Genomic DNA, 17399 nt, shown 5'->3' on the forward strand with positions numbered 1-17399 from the left:
AAGAATAGAGTGCCTTGGAATAAACCTAACCAAGGAAGTGAAAGATCACTACAATGAAAACTTTAAAACACTCAAGACAGAAATTTCAGATGACACTATGAAATGGAAAGACATCCCATGTTCTTAGGTTGGAAGAATCAATGTTGTGAAAATGTCAATCTTACCAAAAGCCATCTACACATTTAATGCATGCCCCTCAAAATTCCAATGGCATTCTTCATGGAAATAGAAAGAAAACAATTCTAAAATTAATTTGGAAGCACAAAAAAAAAAATCTTGAATAGCCAGAACAATTTTGAGCAACAAAAATAAGTCTGGTTGTATCATCATACCTGATTTTAAGTTATATTACAAAGCCATAGTAACAAAAACAGCATGGTACAAGCACAAAGACAGACATATAGATCAATGGAACAGAATAGAGGATCCAGATGTAAGTTCAGGCAGCTACAGCCACCTGGTACTGAAAACTTAGTCAAAAGCTTATGGTGGGGGAGGTCATAAGCCCTAGGAGTGTAATGCCTGCTTCTGTCTGACTAAATTCATATACTATGCTCACCAAACTGCCCTGTAGGCACTTTTCTTAATGTTCATACCCATATATTAATGCTACTCTCACTTTTGGTTAGAGAATCTTCTCTTTTCAGATGGTGGCGACCACTGGGATGACCCAAAAGACACCATAGTGCTGAGAAGAAGTTACAGATGAGTATTCAGCACTGAACTTTTAAGGCTCAGGGTCCATTGTGGAAGAGGTGGCAGAAAGAATGTAAGAGCCACAACCATGTTTATTGCTGCTCAATTTATAATAGCTGGGAAATGGAACCAGCCTAGATGTCCCTCAACAGATGAGTGGATAATGAAGATGTGGCACATTTATACAATGGAGTTCTACTCTGCGGTAAAGAAAAATGAAGTTATGAAATTTGCAGAAAAATGGATGGACCTGGAAAGTATTATACTAAGTGAGGTAACCCAGGCCCAGAAAGCCAAGCGCCACATGTTCTCTCTCATATGTGGATCCTAGCTACAGATGACTGGGCTTCTGCGTGAGAATGAAAGTACTTAGTAGCAGAGGCCAGTAAGTTGAAAAGGAGACATAAAGGGTGGAGAAAGGAAGGGAGGAGGATACTTAATAGGTTGATATTGTATATATGTAATTACAATGATTGTAATGGGGAGGTAATATGATGGAGAACAGAATTTCAAATGGGAAAGTGTGGGGGTGGGGAGGGAGGGAATTACCATGGGATATATTTTATAATCATGGAAAATGTTAATAAAAATTAAAAAAAAAAAAGAATGTAAGAGCCAAAGGAAGGGTAGGACTCCTTACAACGTGCTCCCCCCAGGCACAAAATGGCCTGGATATCCATGACCTCACAGTGCCTGACACTACCTACACAAGACCATCATAATAGGAGGAAAAGATGATGACATCAAAATAAAAGAGAGACTGATTGAGGGAGGGAGTAGATATGGTAGAGGGTGGATTTGTGAAGGGAAAAGTGGGGGAGGGGAGGAAATTATCATGGGTTATTGTATAATTATGGAAATTGTTAATAAAAAAGTTTAAAAACTAAATTATGTAAATTTATGATCAATTGAACTATTTCAGAAACAAAGGGGCTAACTACTAAAAATCTCATTACTTGCTGATTATTTTACTACATTTTACCATAGTCTTTGTTCTCAAAGTGGCATTCGACTTTTTGTGTTCGTAGGGTGGCACATTAAATAATGGTTTGCTATTGCACAACTCTTACTACCACTGACTTTCATGCTGAGATTGTGAAGCCAAGTCATAACAAGATTATTTACAAGGTGAGCCAACATTACATATCAGGGCTTAACTTCCTGTTGCTCTAATTGTTTAGGGCATGGATCTACAAACAGCCAGGAGACTGTTTTTTTTTTTAAATATTTTATTATTTATTTATTTATTAGAGAGAAAGAGAGAGAATGGGCGTGCCAGGGCCTGCAGCCACTGCAAACAAACTCCAGATACACACGCCCCCTTGTGCATCTGGCTTACATAGATCCTGGGGAATTGAACCTGGGCCCTTTGGCTTTGCAGGCCACTTTGCCTTAACCACTATGCCATCTCTCCAGCCCCAAGAGACTGTTTTTATATGTTAAGTGTTATCAAAAAAAAAAAAAATTCAGAACTTCACTTTGATGGAAAAATCATATTGTCTTGAGTCAGTTTGGAAGGTAAATCATGATTCTTCTATTGGTTGTCCTATGCCTGAGAGCCAAACTGTGGGCCTCCAGTCAACTCCTCTTGGCTTCTCCTCTCTCCTTACTGACAACGATGTGCCAGGCAGTAGGGCTCCACTGGAAACTGCACTGGACAGAGCCCACGGCAAATGGAACCCAGTCATCTCACCATCAGGGTCACATCAGTGCCACAGAACCAATAACAGTACAAATGTTTTGATGACTAGAAGCATTAGATTTTTAAAAAATGAAAAAAAAGATACACTGACTAAAGTCATCTTCACATCACAATCTTCAGTGGATGTTTAGCAATGAAGTAGGTAATTGGACCAATTTAAGTACTCAGACTCCCTTTGTTCTCCCCTTTATGGGAAAAAGAAAAAATTATGTGAGAGCTTAAAGATCTACACTGCCCTGGTTATCTGGGTCAGTATAAAAGCTAACTGCATGCTTTCATTCTTTTCAAGAATGTCTCTGTGCCATTCTTTAAAAAAAAAAAAAAACTTGTTTATTTTTATTTATTTATTTGAGAACGACAGACAGAGAGAGAAAGAAGCAGATAGAGAGAATGGGCACGCCAGGGCCTCCAGCAACTGCAAACGAACTCCAGACGCATGCCCCCCCTTGTGCATCTGACTAAAGTGGGTCCTGGGGAATCGAGCCTCAAACTGGGGTCCTCAGACTTCACAGGCAAGTGCTTAACTGCTAAGCCATCTCTCCAGCCCATCTCTGTCCCATTCTGAAACCAATAAATGCCTGAGTTCTTAAAGGCCTTATTATCCTTATTTAAGGCCAATCTATAAGAACCACTGGGATTCTTGAAATGTTTACCAAGAGGGTAACAATGAAATCCCACAACTGAAAACAAGCAGAAGCAACACATTTCAGTTCGTTGCTCGCTTCTCTTTCTTTCCCCATGTGCCAGGGATCGGGCAGACACCCGCCATCAGAGGTGAGTTGGGCCCTCTGCGCTGCCACTCCATTCCAACAGATTACCCTGCCTCTGGCCTCACAGTGCTTTCAACATTGTAGACAGAGCTATCTTTCTGACACAAAGCTGTAATGTCTCTCTTTGAAAACCTGCCACTGCTTTTTCCAGTGCCTAGAGAATGTACTCCAAATTCCCAAAATCCAGAGCATATCCCAGAAGGCCCCTAGCCTCCCAGTTCCAGGATTAGTTAGATCCTTAACGAACATGGGGTTTCTAAATCAGTGGTTCTCCAACTTTGATGTGTGTCATAATCTGGGGCCTTCAAAAACATTCGCAGCCAAGTCACATCCGTATCATTTGACATCTGAGGGTGAAGCAGCACTCAGCACCTTAGGTAATATCAAATCATAATGTCGTTTGGGTTACCCAGGTTGCTTGTCCTCAGAAAAACTGTTTAAAGCTTACTATCATAAGACTGGAGGGATGGCTTAACAGTTAAGGCATTTGCCTGCAAAGTCAAAGGACCCAGGTTCAATTCTCCAAGACCTGTGTTAGCCAGATGCACAAGGGGGCGCACACATCTGGAATTTGCTTGCAGTGTCTGGGGGCCTTGGTGCGCCCATTCCCTCTCTCTCTCTCTCTCTCTCTCTCTCTCTCTCTCTCTCTCTCTCCTCCTTTCTCTCTCTCTCCCTCTTTCTCTGTCAAATAAATCAATAAAAATATTTTCTAAAAAAACTCACTATCATAGCAAATGCATTGTACACTTTAGTAGTGCTTCTATATTAAACTATGTTTTGGCAATGGCAGAAATCAAACCAAGGGTCTTGTGCCAACTAAGTAAGAGCTATGCCACTGAGATACATCTCCAAGACTCCTCCATTAGTGTAAGATCCTAGAAGGTAGGGTCTATATTTACATTTGATGCACTCTTGATGCTTATATAGTGTTTAGTGCCTAATAGGCACTCCACAGATATTTACTAATCAAGAAAAAAATGAACTAATAAATAAGTAAATGAATGCTGCCAAGTGAAAGATACTTAGTGAGGCTCAAGTTTAGGGCCCTTAAAATAATACTCTTTAGGGACCAGAGAGATGGCTTAGTGGCTTAAGGTGTTTACTTGCGAAGCCTAAGGACTCAGGTTCAATTCCCCAGTACCCACATAAGCCAGATTCACAAGGTAGTGTATGTGTCTGCTCTGTATTAGTTGGGAAATAAAGTCATTCGTGTCTTTTATGTTTTTTGTTTTTTTTTATAGAGGGAATCCTTATCTTCCACTGAATTTCTCACCTTGAGAAGCCTTGCCTGGAAGCCAAGAATTCTGAAGTCCAGTCCTATATATCATTGCCATGCATCAAGGTCAGTCACAAATACATTTTTAAAAAGTATGCTATGTCCAGCATACTTTACTTGAATTTTTTTATTCCACCCTCTATAACCATCCTACCAAGTAGCTATTATTAGTGAACCTAATCTGATGGAGAAAAAAAAATAGCAGTTTGCACAGACATGTGAATTGCTCAAGTTCCATCAGATTCAAACCCAGACAGGAAGCTGGCTCTTGAGGGAGAAATTGCCAAGCATGCTGTCCAATGGCTCCCACCCAGGCTACAGCTAGGATCATTTTGAAATTTGCCAAAGACCCAATCTCTGAGTCTGACTAACTTGTCCACATGAGCTGCTGTCGCTGGTACTTGTTTATAAACAACTTCCAGCAAACCCCGTGTAAAGCCACGGATGAGAACTGTGACTCCAGATCTGTCTGTTCTGAGCTGATACGACCATTGAAAAGACACTGCTTCTTGAACTGCAGCTTCTCTACAAAGAAGTGGCTGAAACCAATTGGTTTAGCCACAGTGCTACCTTGAGTGCCTGGAAGTTCTCCCCCATTCTTCCTCCACCCCAACCTCAGGGCCCCGCAAAGAAGGGTTCCTAGAGCCCCATGTGTGCCTCACTTAGCATTCCCCTGGACCTCACAGCCTCTAGGAGAAGAGAACTGGGCTGTGATAAGCGGAGCAAAAGCTGCATGGCTCCTTTTATGTGGATTAAGTGTGGTTTGACAGACAATATGCCTTGCTGGTCCTACATGAGGCTAACCTTCCAGCTTAACCACCAAGCCATCTCTCCAGCCCCTCCATGCTTTTCTTCACAAGAACAAACAAACTGGGCTGGAGAGATGGCTTAGCGGTTAAGCGCTGGCCTGTGAAGCCTAAGGACCCTGGTTCGAGGCTCGGTTCCCCAGGTCCCACGTTAGCCAGATGCACAAGGGGGCGCACGCGTCTGGAGTTCGTTTGCAGAGGCTGGAAGCCCTGATGCGCTCATTCTCTCTCCCTCTATCTGTCTTTCTCTCTGTGTCTGTCGCTCTCAAATAAATAAATAAAAAATGAACAAAAAGTATTTAAAAAAAAAAAGAATAAACAAACCCAAATAGTTTGAGATTTTTTTTAAATAAGCATATTAATGCTAAAGGCCTTGGGCAGTAGCCCTGTTGGCATTCTGGGGCTGGTCACTGCTTCCTAAGAGTCTCCAGCAAGGGTTGAGGCACTGGGGAAGGACTACTTATTACTACCAGGAAATGTGGAAACACCCTGTCCTTTCATCTTTAATCACCTCTAGGAAAACAATGCTGTGTCAGATGTTATCCACAGAGAAATTATAGCCACCTCTGGACTCTCAGATCCTGCTTTTAAAGCCTCAGATTTCATTATATCAAAACACTTAATGTTTTTTCAAGAGCTCTTTCAGCATTATTCGTAAGTCACAAAAATAAATGTTATCATCTTATTACAGATAAGAACTGGTGTGGTTTCTGCATGATTCTTTTTTGTTGTTGTTTATTTTTTTATTTATTTATTTGAGAGTGACACAGAGAGAGAGAGAGAGAGAGAGAGAGAGGGAAGGAGGCAGGCAGAGAGCAAGAGAGAGAATGGGCACACCAGGGCTTCCAGCCACTGCAAATGAACTCCAGACGCGTGCGCCCCCTTGTGCATCTGGCTAACGTGGGTCCTGGGGAATCGAGCCTCGAACTGGGGTCCTTAGGCTTCATAGGCAAGCGCTTAACCGCTAAGCCACTTCTCCAGCCCTGATTCTTTTTTTTTTTTTATAACCACATAGACAGGGAAGCTGCCTTCCAACCTGAAGGCTAGGACCACTGCCTACCAGCCCTCCCTCTAAGAACAGCCGGAGTCGTACAACCTCCACGTGCAGATTGGCATTTGGACTTTTCATGTAGTGTTCCCTGGGTCACGGTGCCCAAGGACATCACGTAGATAATGTCAGAGCCTGAGCTGGGTGTGGTGGCACAAGCCTTTAATCCCAGCACTCGGGAGGCAGATGTAGGAGGATCGTCGTGAGTTCAAGGCCACCCTAAGACTACATAGTAAATTCCAGATCAACCTGGGCTAGAGTGAGACCCTACCTCAAAAAACCAAAACAAACAAAAAAGTCAGAGCCTGACAATGGTGATAATCACATTACCACACCCAGTAGTCAACAGGAAAAGAAGAGCAATAATTCTACTCATTGCAAGACAATGCAATTAACTGCCAGGTTTTCTTCTGGAAGTCACTATGCCTCTCTTGCCCAGGATATAAATCTTACGATTACTGGGAACAGTGGTCAATGACCCATCATTCTACTGAGCACTTTATATTCAAAACACTTCACAGGCATCATGCCATTTAGTTCTCACAACAGCCCTAAAGTTCGGGACTATTATTGCCTCAATTTTATAGCTGAAGAGACTGAGAACCAGGGTTTGCAGAGCCCTCCCAAGGTTACAGAGCTAGGAGGAAATGGAGCCAAGAGCTAGACCTGGGTCCCTTGGAGTCTGAAATTCATTGTCTCCAGAAAAGAATGGCATTGGCAGCAGTTTAGTCACCTTCTTGTTGCTGAGAGCAGGTGTTTACCTGACCAGAAGCAGCTTGTGGAAGGAGTTTATGCCAGCTTCCAGTTTCAAGGGGAAGTTTCATCATGGTGGGGGGAAAGAATACCGTGTCTCCAAGGCAGCAGGGAGGAAGTGGAGAGCATGAGGTTGCTCTGACCATTTTGTGGGGCTGGACTAATCCACCTCAGATTCCTCCCCCACGGACACATCTCGTCAAGGCTCTGGCAGCTTGGGATGTAGAATGAAGCTTAATCACAAACACATGAGAGTGAGGGAAACGCTTCATATTCAGAACACCACCACATTACCCCCTCCGACTAAAATTCTCTGTGGTTTAGGGAGGTGGAAGGAATTCTAAATCCAAGAAAAATCAGTCAACTGAGATTATTAGGAAATATTTCTGGTCACTAAGGTATCTCCAAAGCACAAGACCAAAATTAAAAGCGACTTAAGGGCTGGAGGGACGGCTTAGCGGTTAAGGCGTTTGTCTGCAAAGCCAAAGGACCCAGGTTCAATTCCCCAGGACCCATGTAAGCCAGCTGCACAGGAGTTCTGGAGTTCTCATTTGCTGTGGCTGGAGGCCCTGGTGCACCCATTCTCTCTCTCTCTCCCTCTCTCTCTCTCTCTCTCTCTGTCAAATAAATAAATAAATATTTTTTAAGAGACTTAAGTGGCCCTGAAGAAGAAATACAAGCAGACCACTTACAGTGGCTCTCTAGAGAAGACCAGGTCTCCTTTTCTGGAACTTCCTCATATCAAATACTGTCTTCCTTAAGCCCCTGTGGTGTCCCTGCCTCGCCCTCCCTTCTTTCCCCCTCCCTCCTTCCCTTCCTTCCTGGCCGGTGCATCACACTGAACCTCTAATTCTACATTATATTTTTATTGTTCATCATTTTTAACTATACAGTCTTTTGTCTTCTCAATTAAATTTTAAATTCCCTGAGAACAGAAACTGGCATTCCTATGTTGTCACCCTTCTGATCTACTATGCTTTTATGGCATGCACAAATTGGATGCCTACTGGGCATTATGAGATTCTTAGCATAACTTATTTACTGATTGATTTAAATAATATGGACCAGAAAGCTTTTTCTATAAAAGTGGTGCACGCCTTTGATCCCAGCACTCGGAGGCAGAAGTAGGAGGATTGCCGTGAGTTCGAGGCCACCCTGAGACTCCATAGTGAAATCCAGGTCAGCCTGGGCTAGAGTGAGACCCTGCCTTGAAAAACCAAAAAGAAAAAAAAAAACTACTTTAGGCTTTCAATAACATATGGTTTCTGTTGCAACTATTCAATGCTGCTGATGTAGGGTGGAAGCAGAAAGGGTCAAAACATGGTGCGTAGTTGTGTCCCAATAAAACTTGATTTACAAAACAAGTAGAGGGCCAGATTTGGCGTGGGCTATGGTAAGGCAACTCAACATAGACCACTGATGATGGGCTTGGGGTACCAGACAGGAAATCCTGTTCACTGTCCACATTACAGCAGGCGGATTCTGTACCTGCCCCTTATAACTTCAGCCCCCAAAGTTTCCACCATTCAACTCCCGACTTCTGACCAAACAAAGTATTTTTCTTCATGTGTGCATCTGTGTGTGAGTGGAGGCCAAGAGATAATCTTGGGTGTCATTCCCCAGCAGCACCCTCCATCTTGTTTGAGACAATGTCCCGCATTGACATGTAATTTGCCAGGTAGGTTAAACCGGCTTGTTTCGCCCTCCCCAGTGCTGGGATCACAGGCATGCGGCACTATGCCTGGCTCGGTTTACGTGGGTTCTGACTATCAACCTCGGGTCCCCGTGCTTGCCGGACAAGCACTTTGCCGACAGAGCTCTCTCTCTCTCTAGCCCCAAACCAGGTATTTTTCAAAAGCCTTTCAACTTAGACCTAGGATCCATTCCATATATTTGGCAGTTCAACTTCCAAGCTTTACATATCAGCTTAAAAGGATAAAATAAGGCTGGAGAGATTGCCTCGTAGTTAAAGCACTTGCCTACAAGGTTTCAGACACAGGTTCAATTCCCCAGTACCCACTTAAAGCCAGCTGCACAAAGTGGCACAAGCATCTAGAGTTCATTTGCAGGGGCTAGGGGCCCAGGCGCACCCAGATTTTTTTTCTCTCTCTCTCCCCTGGCAAATAAATAACTTTTTAATTTTTAATTTTTATTTATTTATTAGAGACAGAGAGATAGAGAGGGAGAGAATAGGCACACCAGGGCCTGTAGCCACTGCGGACGAACTCCAGACACATGTGCCATCTTCTGCATCTGACTTTTCGTGGGGCCTGGAGAATCAAGCCTGGGTCCTTAGGCTTTTCAGACAAGTGCCTTAACCACTACGCCATCTCTCCAGCCCAAGTAAATAACTTTTTAAAAAAATATATAAAAATAAGACTGAGCTCCAGTGAGACCCTACCTTGAGGAACCAAAAAATAAATAAAAATAAATCTTAAATGAAAGGCTAACACAGTAGGTTGTCACAACAACTAGTAATTAGAAAACCAGCCAAACACATTCCACTGGGAGTCCCAGACATGGCGCCAGACCACCTGAAATATGCTGTCACCTCACCTGGGTTAGAAATTCAGAAGAGAAAGAGAGAAAGAAAGAAAGAGAGAGAGAGAGAGGGAGGGAGGGAGGGAGGGAGGGAGGGAGGGAGGGAGGAAGGAAGGAGGAAAGAAGGAAAGGAGGAAGGAAGGAAGGAAGGAGGGAGGGAGGGAAGGAAGGAAAGAGAGAGTGAAAAAGAAAGAAAGAAAGAAAGAAAGAAAGAAAGAAAGAAAGAAAGAAAGAAAGAAAGAAAGAAAGAAAGAAGAAAGAAGGAAGGAAGGAAGGAAGGAAGGAAGGAAGGAAGGAAGTAAGTAAGGAAGGAAGGAAAGAAAGGAAGAAAGAAAGAAAGGCCAGTCAATCTGGCAGACAGCCTCCCAGAGTATGGCCAGAGTGAGGGTCTCTTCCTCTCCACAGCAACTGTTTTCCTTGAGATGAGACATCGCAGCCAAGGAGAGGGAAGCAGCTCATTTTTGCTCAAAGCATTCTGAATGTAACAGCAAGACATCCTGACAGATTTCAGCTCCGACCTACTTCCACTGATACGTTTCTGTGAGTAGATTGTTCCGCCCTGTCGCCAGGCTTTTCTATATGTTTGTAAAGATTTGATATTAACAGAGGACCTCAGAAGTCGGAGCTGGGAAGTCCCCTTCTAATTAACCCCTTTGATTCCACGTGGAAGTAGGGTGACAAGCTCAGAGCTGTGGAGCATTTGCTCAAACCAGACAGTCATACAACCCATCCGATCCCCCTGTGACGCTGGTGCTGTGATGATGAGTTAACATGAAGGACACTGTGGTGACAACTTCTAGAACCTTCACTCTGCCCCACGATTAGACTTTTGTAGGTAAAATTAGACACATTAGACGGCTTAGTGGTGAAGGCATTTGCCTGCAAAGCCAAAGGATCTTGGTTCAGTTCCCCAGTACCCATGGAAACCAGATGTACCAGGTGGCACATGCATCTGGAATTCGTTTGCAGTGGCTGGAAGCCCTGGCATGCCATTCTCTCTCTCTCTCTCTCCCTTTCCCTCTCTCAAATACATAAATAAAAATAAAATAATTTGCAGAATTAGCCACATTATATACCATCCTCGGTGATGCGACAAGAGTGCTTTCTGAGGCATGGTGGGCCACCTGGACACATGTTCCAGTGATCCTCCCTTGATATATAGCATGCATAAAGCAGGGACATTTACCTTCTAGACTCTCACTCCTCCCTTTCCACTTCATTTCCTCCCTCTTAGGAGTCAAGCCACTGGTCGATTATGATCAAGAATCATGGATGTAAATTACCACCATTAGGTCTTTGCATTTTGAACCAATTCATCTCTTCATGCGGAATTAACGGTACTTTCTCATGCCTTAAGAGTATTCTAGGCATCGTGAAGCATCTCAAAAGATGTTGTTATTGTAGAGAGCCTATAAGCCCATTAAACCTTCACCTTACCCATGAAAATGTCAGTAACATTAGTAGAGTTTATGGCACTAATGGCAAAGGAGCCAGAGAGATCCGAAGAAGATGCACATTTCTGATTTCCACGGCTCCCGGGGCTCAGCCTTCTCCAGGTCGGGTTAGGAGAGATCTAGTCCACGATTGCTGGGCCCAGACTAGAGACACCCTGGACCCTTTCTGTAGCTTGCCTCCTACCCTGACCAAAGCCCATCTGCCAGATATCCCTCTTCTTCTTCACATCCCTAGGTGGTCACCCACATCTGCCCCTCTCATTCTGCTCTGTCTCCCGAGTGCTCATCTTCCTCTTAACTCCTTTGCCCAACTCACACACATAGAGCCATGCTTCCTACCTTGATCCTTCTTCAGTGAAGTTTCTGATACGCAGGTGTTAGCTTGGGTCCTGTACTTATAAAAAAAACAAAAATCCTGGAACTGAGCCACCCTGGGAATGAGTGTGTTCCTTGTCATGCATTCAGGACTTTTTTGAGATGATTTGAACATTGTCTGAGTAACTGAGTGAAAGAATCTTTTCTGGCCTGCTATTAAAAATAATAATACAAGGCCAGGCGTGGTGGTGCATGCCTTTAATTCCAGCACTTGGGAGGCAGAGGTAGGAGGATTGCCATGAGTTCGAGGCCACCCTGAGACTACATAGTGAATTCCAGGTCAGCCTGAGCTAGAGTGAGACCCTGCCTCGAAAACCCCAAAATAAATAAATAAATAATAACACTGGGCCAGTGGCACGATGGATCACACATCTGACCGTGGATCAGAAATAATACTACTAGTCTACAGCCCGAATGTGCCAGCTCATGTCTGATCTCAGATACTAAGTGGGACAGGCCTGGCTAGTACCTGAATGGGAGAAATAATAATAGCAATGATATCTCAATAGCACCACTTTTAAACTGAAGTTAGAATGGTGACGGCATCAATGATGATGATACCACTAGTAATAATGGTATCTTTTATGGGTAGAGCAGTTTTCAGGTTGCCACGCTCAGGCGCATTTCCTCACTTGATCTCATTTGCCTTGTGAAATCGGGAGAGCAGATATTAGGAAACCGAAGCAGATATGAGGTCACGCTTTGAAGTTCCCATAGATATAAAGAGGTGAAACTATTTTCCCTTTTTAGGGGAAGGAGTGCTTTCTACTGTGCCTTTTCCTTAAGAAATAAGTGAGCCATTCAATGAATGCCAGTAACGCAATGCTTAAAAGTGGTTATCTTCTAGGGGCAAAAGGTAACTCTTCGTTCCTAACCATCCTTTGAACTGAAATTCCTAGCAGCAGGGCAGCTCATGGAGATGGCCCAGACTGAGCACAGGAGCTGTAAGCGGTGTTAGAATCAACAACTCCCACAGCAGCCTGAAGCTTCTCTTCTCACCTACAACCACACTGTATATTTGTATTTTAGAATTATTCTGACAGAAAAAGTTGGTCTATATGTGTATACATGCTATGGAGACAGACTTTTTTTGGTCTTAACCTTATTTTTAAACAATTTCAACATTTTAACTTCTTACAAATTCCTTGTGTGATTAGGTGGCAAGTTTTGTCTTGGTACTTGCAGTAGTACAAAAATCCCAGGCCCGGGGCTTCAGAGATGGCTTAGCAGTTAAGGCGCATGCCTGCGAAACCTAAGGACCCAGGTTTGATTCTCCAGGTCCCACACAAGCCAGATGTACGTGGTGGCACACGCATCTGGAGTGTGTTTGCAGTGGCTGGAGGCCCTGACGCACCCATTCTTACACACACACACTCTCTCCCTCTCTCTGTCTCTAATAAATAGAAATAAAATCTTTTTTAAAAAAAATCCCTGGCCCATACATTATTTTTTATCATGCTACAAACTTATTCTGAATCGTAGTACCCAGCTATAAAACTAGGCATTGGCATATATTTAATCTCATAATGACAATTGCAAGACAGTTGTGAGACCTTTGGACACAATGCTTGCTCCAAGCACCATGCTGAGGCTTGTGAAGACACAGAGGAAGAGACAGGCATGGGGGCTGAAAGGCATTTGTCTGTATGAAGTGGTCAAGACTGTGGGGCTGGAGAGATGGCTTAGCGGTTAAGCGCTTGCCTGTGAAGCCTAAGGACCCCGGTTCGAGGCTCGGTTTCCCCAGGTCCCACGTTAGCCAGATGCACAAGGGGGCGCACGCGTCTGGAGTTCATTTGCAGAGGCTGGAAGCCCTGGCGCACCCATTCTCTCTCTCTCCCTCTATCTGTCTTTCTCTCTGTGTCTGTCGCTCTCAAATAAATAAATTAAAAAAAAAAACGTTTAAAAAATATATATGGGAAGTCAACTAACTCCAAGTTTAGTTCAACAGAATAAGTCTTAACTGAATCTTTGTGATACACAAGGAATTGGACAAAATGGTAAGGAAGGTATAAAAATTTAAAAATAATAATAATAAGCAGGGCTGGAGAGATGGCTCAGCAGTTAAGGCACTTGCATGCAAAGCCTACGGACCAGGGTTTGATTCCCCTGTACCCATGTAAAGCCATGTGCACAAAGTGGTGGATGCATCTGAAATTCATCTGCAGTGGCTAGAGGCCCTGCCACACACATTCTCATTTTCTCTCTCTCTCTCTCTCTCTTTTTCTCTCTCCTTGCAAATAAATAAATATTTTTTAAATAAACAAACACATACAAAATAAAAAAGTATTCTATGAGGCTACTATTTGCTCCTTTCTTCTTATCTGCCAAAAAAACCTCTAAGCTAAACTTGTACAAATGTAAAAAAAAACAAAAAAAAAAACCCTGTTTTTAAATTAGACTTCCTGTAACAATTCTCTTTTATCATGGTGACTCATATTTTGTTTCTTTTAGAACAGGGAAAACTATATATACATTAAAATGATAACGTAAATCATTAAAATTCAGGGCAGAATGGGTTAAGTACCACAAGAAAAGAGAGCAAGAGTGCACTGAGGCTTAAGAGGAGAGGGTTTGGTGGAGAAGGTGAGCTTTCTGGGATGAGATTATTCAAAGCTAAGGGACAAGGTGGCAAAGGAGCAGACGTGACAACATCCAAGGTACGCAGGAGGAGATGCTCAGACACAGGAAGGTAGGACAAGAGATGAGGAACTTCCTTTAATACTTCCAACATAGGAAAAGGAACCCTTCCTGAGGATGACACTGGTGTACCGTTGAATGCTTGAGTTGCTCGTGGTCCTGCTCCTTGTGGAGACGGGCCTGGGAATGACATGGGCCCATCCTTCAGCACAGACACAAACGTAAGTCCTGGAAAACAGATGAACGCATCTCATGGAGTAAGCTCTTAATTAAGTGCTCCGTGACTGTGGCCATCCAGGTCACAACTGATAAGGCATTCGGTATTTTTATGAACATTTCAGGTATTACAATGGCCAAGTGTGTTAGCTGATTTCTCTAGTGAACTCAAAGCAATATGTTCCTTGAAGGCCCAAATTTGTTCTTTACGTGGGAAGATTTTTAAACATGGAAAGACTGAGCAATTAAGACAAAAATGGTCTGTGGAAGGGTTGTGGAGCTTAGGGCCAAAGCTTGGGGGAAAAGAAAGCAGTGTCCCATTGTGCACATGAGGGAAATACAAAGCAAAATTTGTGGGCTCATTCCACATGAGCAAAAGCAGAAGAGCGAATGAAGGAAGGTTCTCAGACCAGCTCAGGAGTTAACCATAAAACTCTCCATTGCCCACCTGACACATTAAGCTTGCTTTTAGAGGTAGGCAGTCAGGAGCCCAGAGAGCTCTGGACACCAAAAACAAGCCTGCAGACTAACCATCCAGTCAGCTTTGCCTGGCTGCTCAGCTTGGGTAGTACTGTGCTTTTAAAACTGCAAGTCACAATCCTTTTTATTTTTTCATATTCTTTTTCATTTTTATTTATTTGCAAGCAGAGATAGAAAGAGAGAGAGACAGCATGAGAGAATGGGCACACCAGGGCCTCCAACCACTGCAAACAAACTCCAGATGTATGCGCCACCTTGTGCATCTGGCTTTATGTGGGTACTTGGGGAATCAAACCCTGGTCATTAGGCTTTGTAGGCAAGTACCTTAGCCGTGGAGCCATCTCTCCAGCCCCAACATCACATTTTAAATATTTTATTTATTTGAGAGAGAGAGAGACAGACCAGACAGACAGACAATGGGACAATAGGTGTCCCTGGCTTCTAACCACTGAAAACAAACTCCAGACTCATGTGCCACCTTGTACATCTGGTTTTACATGGGTACTGGAGAATCAAATCCTGGTCATTAGTCTTTTCAGGCAAGCACCTTAACCATGGAGCTATCTCTCCAGCCCTCATAATTCTTTTTTTTTTTTGATCATGAAATTAACTCAAGAGAGTCATAGAAAGTATTTTACAAAATGAAGTACATTGGGCTAGAGGGATGGCTTAGCAGTTAAGGCATTTGCCTGCAAAGCCAAAGGACCCAGGTTAGCCAGATGCACAAGGGAGTGCATGCATCTGGAGTTTGTTTGCAGTGGCTGGAAGCCCTGGCACGCCCATTCTCTCTCTCCCTCCCTCTATCCCTCCCTTTCCCCCTTCCCCTTTCTCTGTTAAATAAATAAAATATTTTTTAAAAAATGAAGTATATTGCTACAGTTACCTTCTTGTTGCAGGGACAACCAACCAACCAGAAACAGCTCATGGGAGGAAAGGACTTATTTTGGCTTACAGTCTCGAGGGGAAGCTCCATGATATCAGGGGAAAATATGGCATGAGCAGATGCTGGATACCACCTCCTTACCAGCAGCAGGTAGAAACGGCTGCAGGAGAGCGATCCACTTTCTGGCAGAGGGGAGCTGGCTAAACCATCCCTAAGCCCACTCCCAGCAACACACCTCTGCCGGCAAGGTTCTGTCTCCCTAATTTCCATCATCTGGGATCAAGCATTTAGAACACATAAATTTATGGAGGACACCTAATTCAAACCACCTTATACTTACATACATATACACACATAAATACATACAGACGCCTATCTATCTATGCTTATCTATGTCTACTTATCTACTTATGGTACTCAACATTGTTTGATGAAAGGTTTTTGTTGTTGTTGTTTGAGATAGGGTCTCACTCTAGCCTAGACTGACCTGAAACTAACTTTGTAGTTTCAAGCTGGCATCAAACTCACTGTGAACCTCCTACCTCTGCCTCCCAAGTGCCTGTGCCACCATGCCCAGAAACACTTTTAGTTAATATCAAATACAAACATATAATGTATGTCCTGGGTAAGATTACAAATGAGCCTCAGGCCCATTAAAAAAAAAAAAAACTTCTGGAAGCCCCTGTCATGTTCTCCACTGAAAGGCTAGGCTTAGAGTTGATAAGACAAATAATTCAAATAAAGCTTAATCAAGAATGTCAACAAAAGGAAAACAATAACTAAATAATATGTTGGGGCAGGGGAGATGCTCAGCAGTTAAAAGTGCTTGCTGGGCTGGAGAGATGGCTCAGCGGTTAAGCGCTTGCCTGTGAAGCCTAAGGACCCCGGTTCGAGGCTCGCTTTCCCAGGTCCCACGTTAGCCAGATGCACAAGGGGGCGCACGCGTCTGGAGTTCGTTTGCAGAGGCTGGAAGCCCTGGCGCGCCCATTCTCTCTCTCTCCCTCTATCTGTCTTTTTCTCTGTCTGTCGCTCTCCAATAAAAATAAATAAATAAATAAAAATTTTAAAAAAAAGTGCTTGCTGCACAAGCATGAGGGCCCAAGACAGACTGAGATCACCCAAGTTCCATTTCTCAACACCCACGTAAACAGCTGGGCATGATCATTCATGCCCGTAACCTTGGGGCAGATGGCAGAGACCAGAGAATCGCTAAGGCTCGCTGATCAATACAACAGCAAAAACAGCAGCTCTGGGTTGAGTGAGTTTCCAGGAAACAGGTAAATGAGCAAAAAGAGGAGGATACTCAATATTCTCTGGCCTCCACACGTATGCACACACAACATGCACATCTGCACACACATGTGCACACACATATCACACACATGTGCACACACATATCACACACTGTACATACCACATACACTGTACAAAACATACCCCCCAAAATGATATTGCAACTTTTTGCTTTGAGAAACTACATGTGCCCTACATATTTCTGTATCAATTAGGTCAGATTTTATGAATATGGATGATGGTTTCTTTCTTAAAAAATACTTATTTATTCAGATATTTGAGAGGAGAGGAGAGAGGATGGGCACACCAGGGCCTCCAGCCACTGCAAATGATTCCAGACTCATGTACCACCTTGTGCATCTGGCTTACATGGGTCCTGGGGGATCAAACCTGGGTCCTTAGGCCAAGCTATCTCTCCAGCCCAGTCGATGGTTTCTTAGTACTAAGCAAATGACTTATACCAGTGGTT

The sequence above is a fragment of the Jaculus jaculus genome, chromosome 18, assembly GCF_020740685.1.
Source record: "Jaculus jaculus isolate mJacJac1 chromosome 18, mJacJac1.mat.Y.cur, whole genome shotgun sequence".
NCBI lineage: Eukaryota > Metazoa > Chordata > Mammalia > Rodentia > Dipodidae > Jaculus > Jaculus jaculus.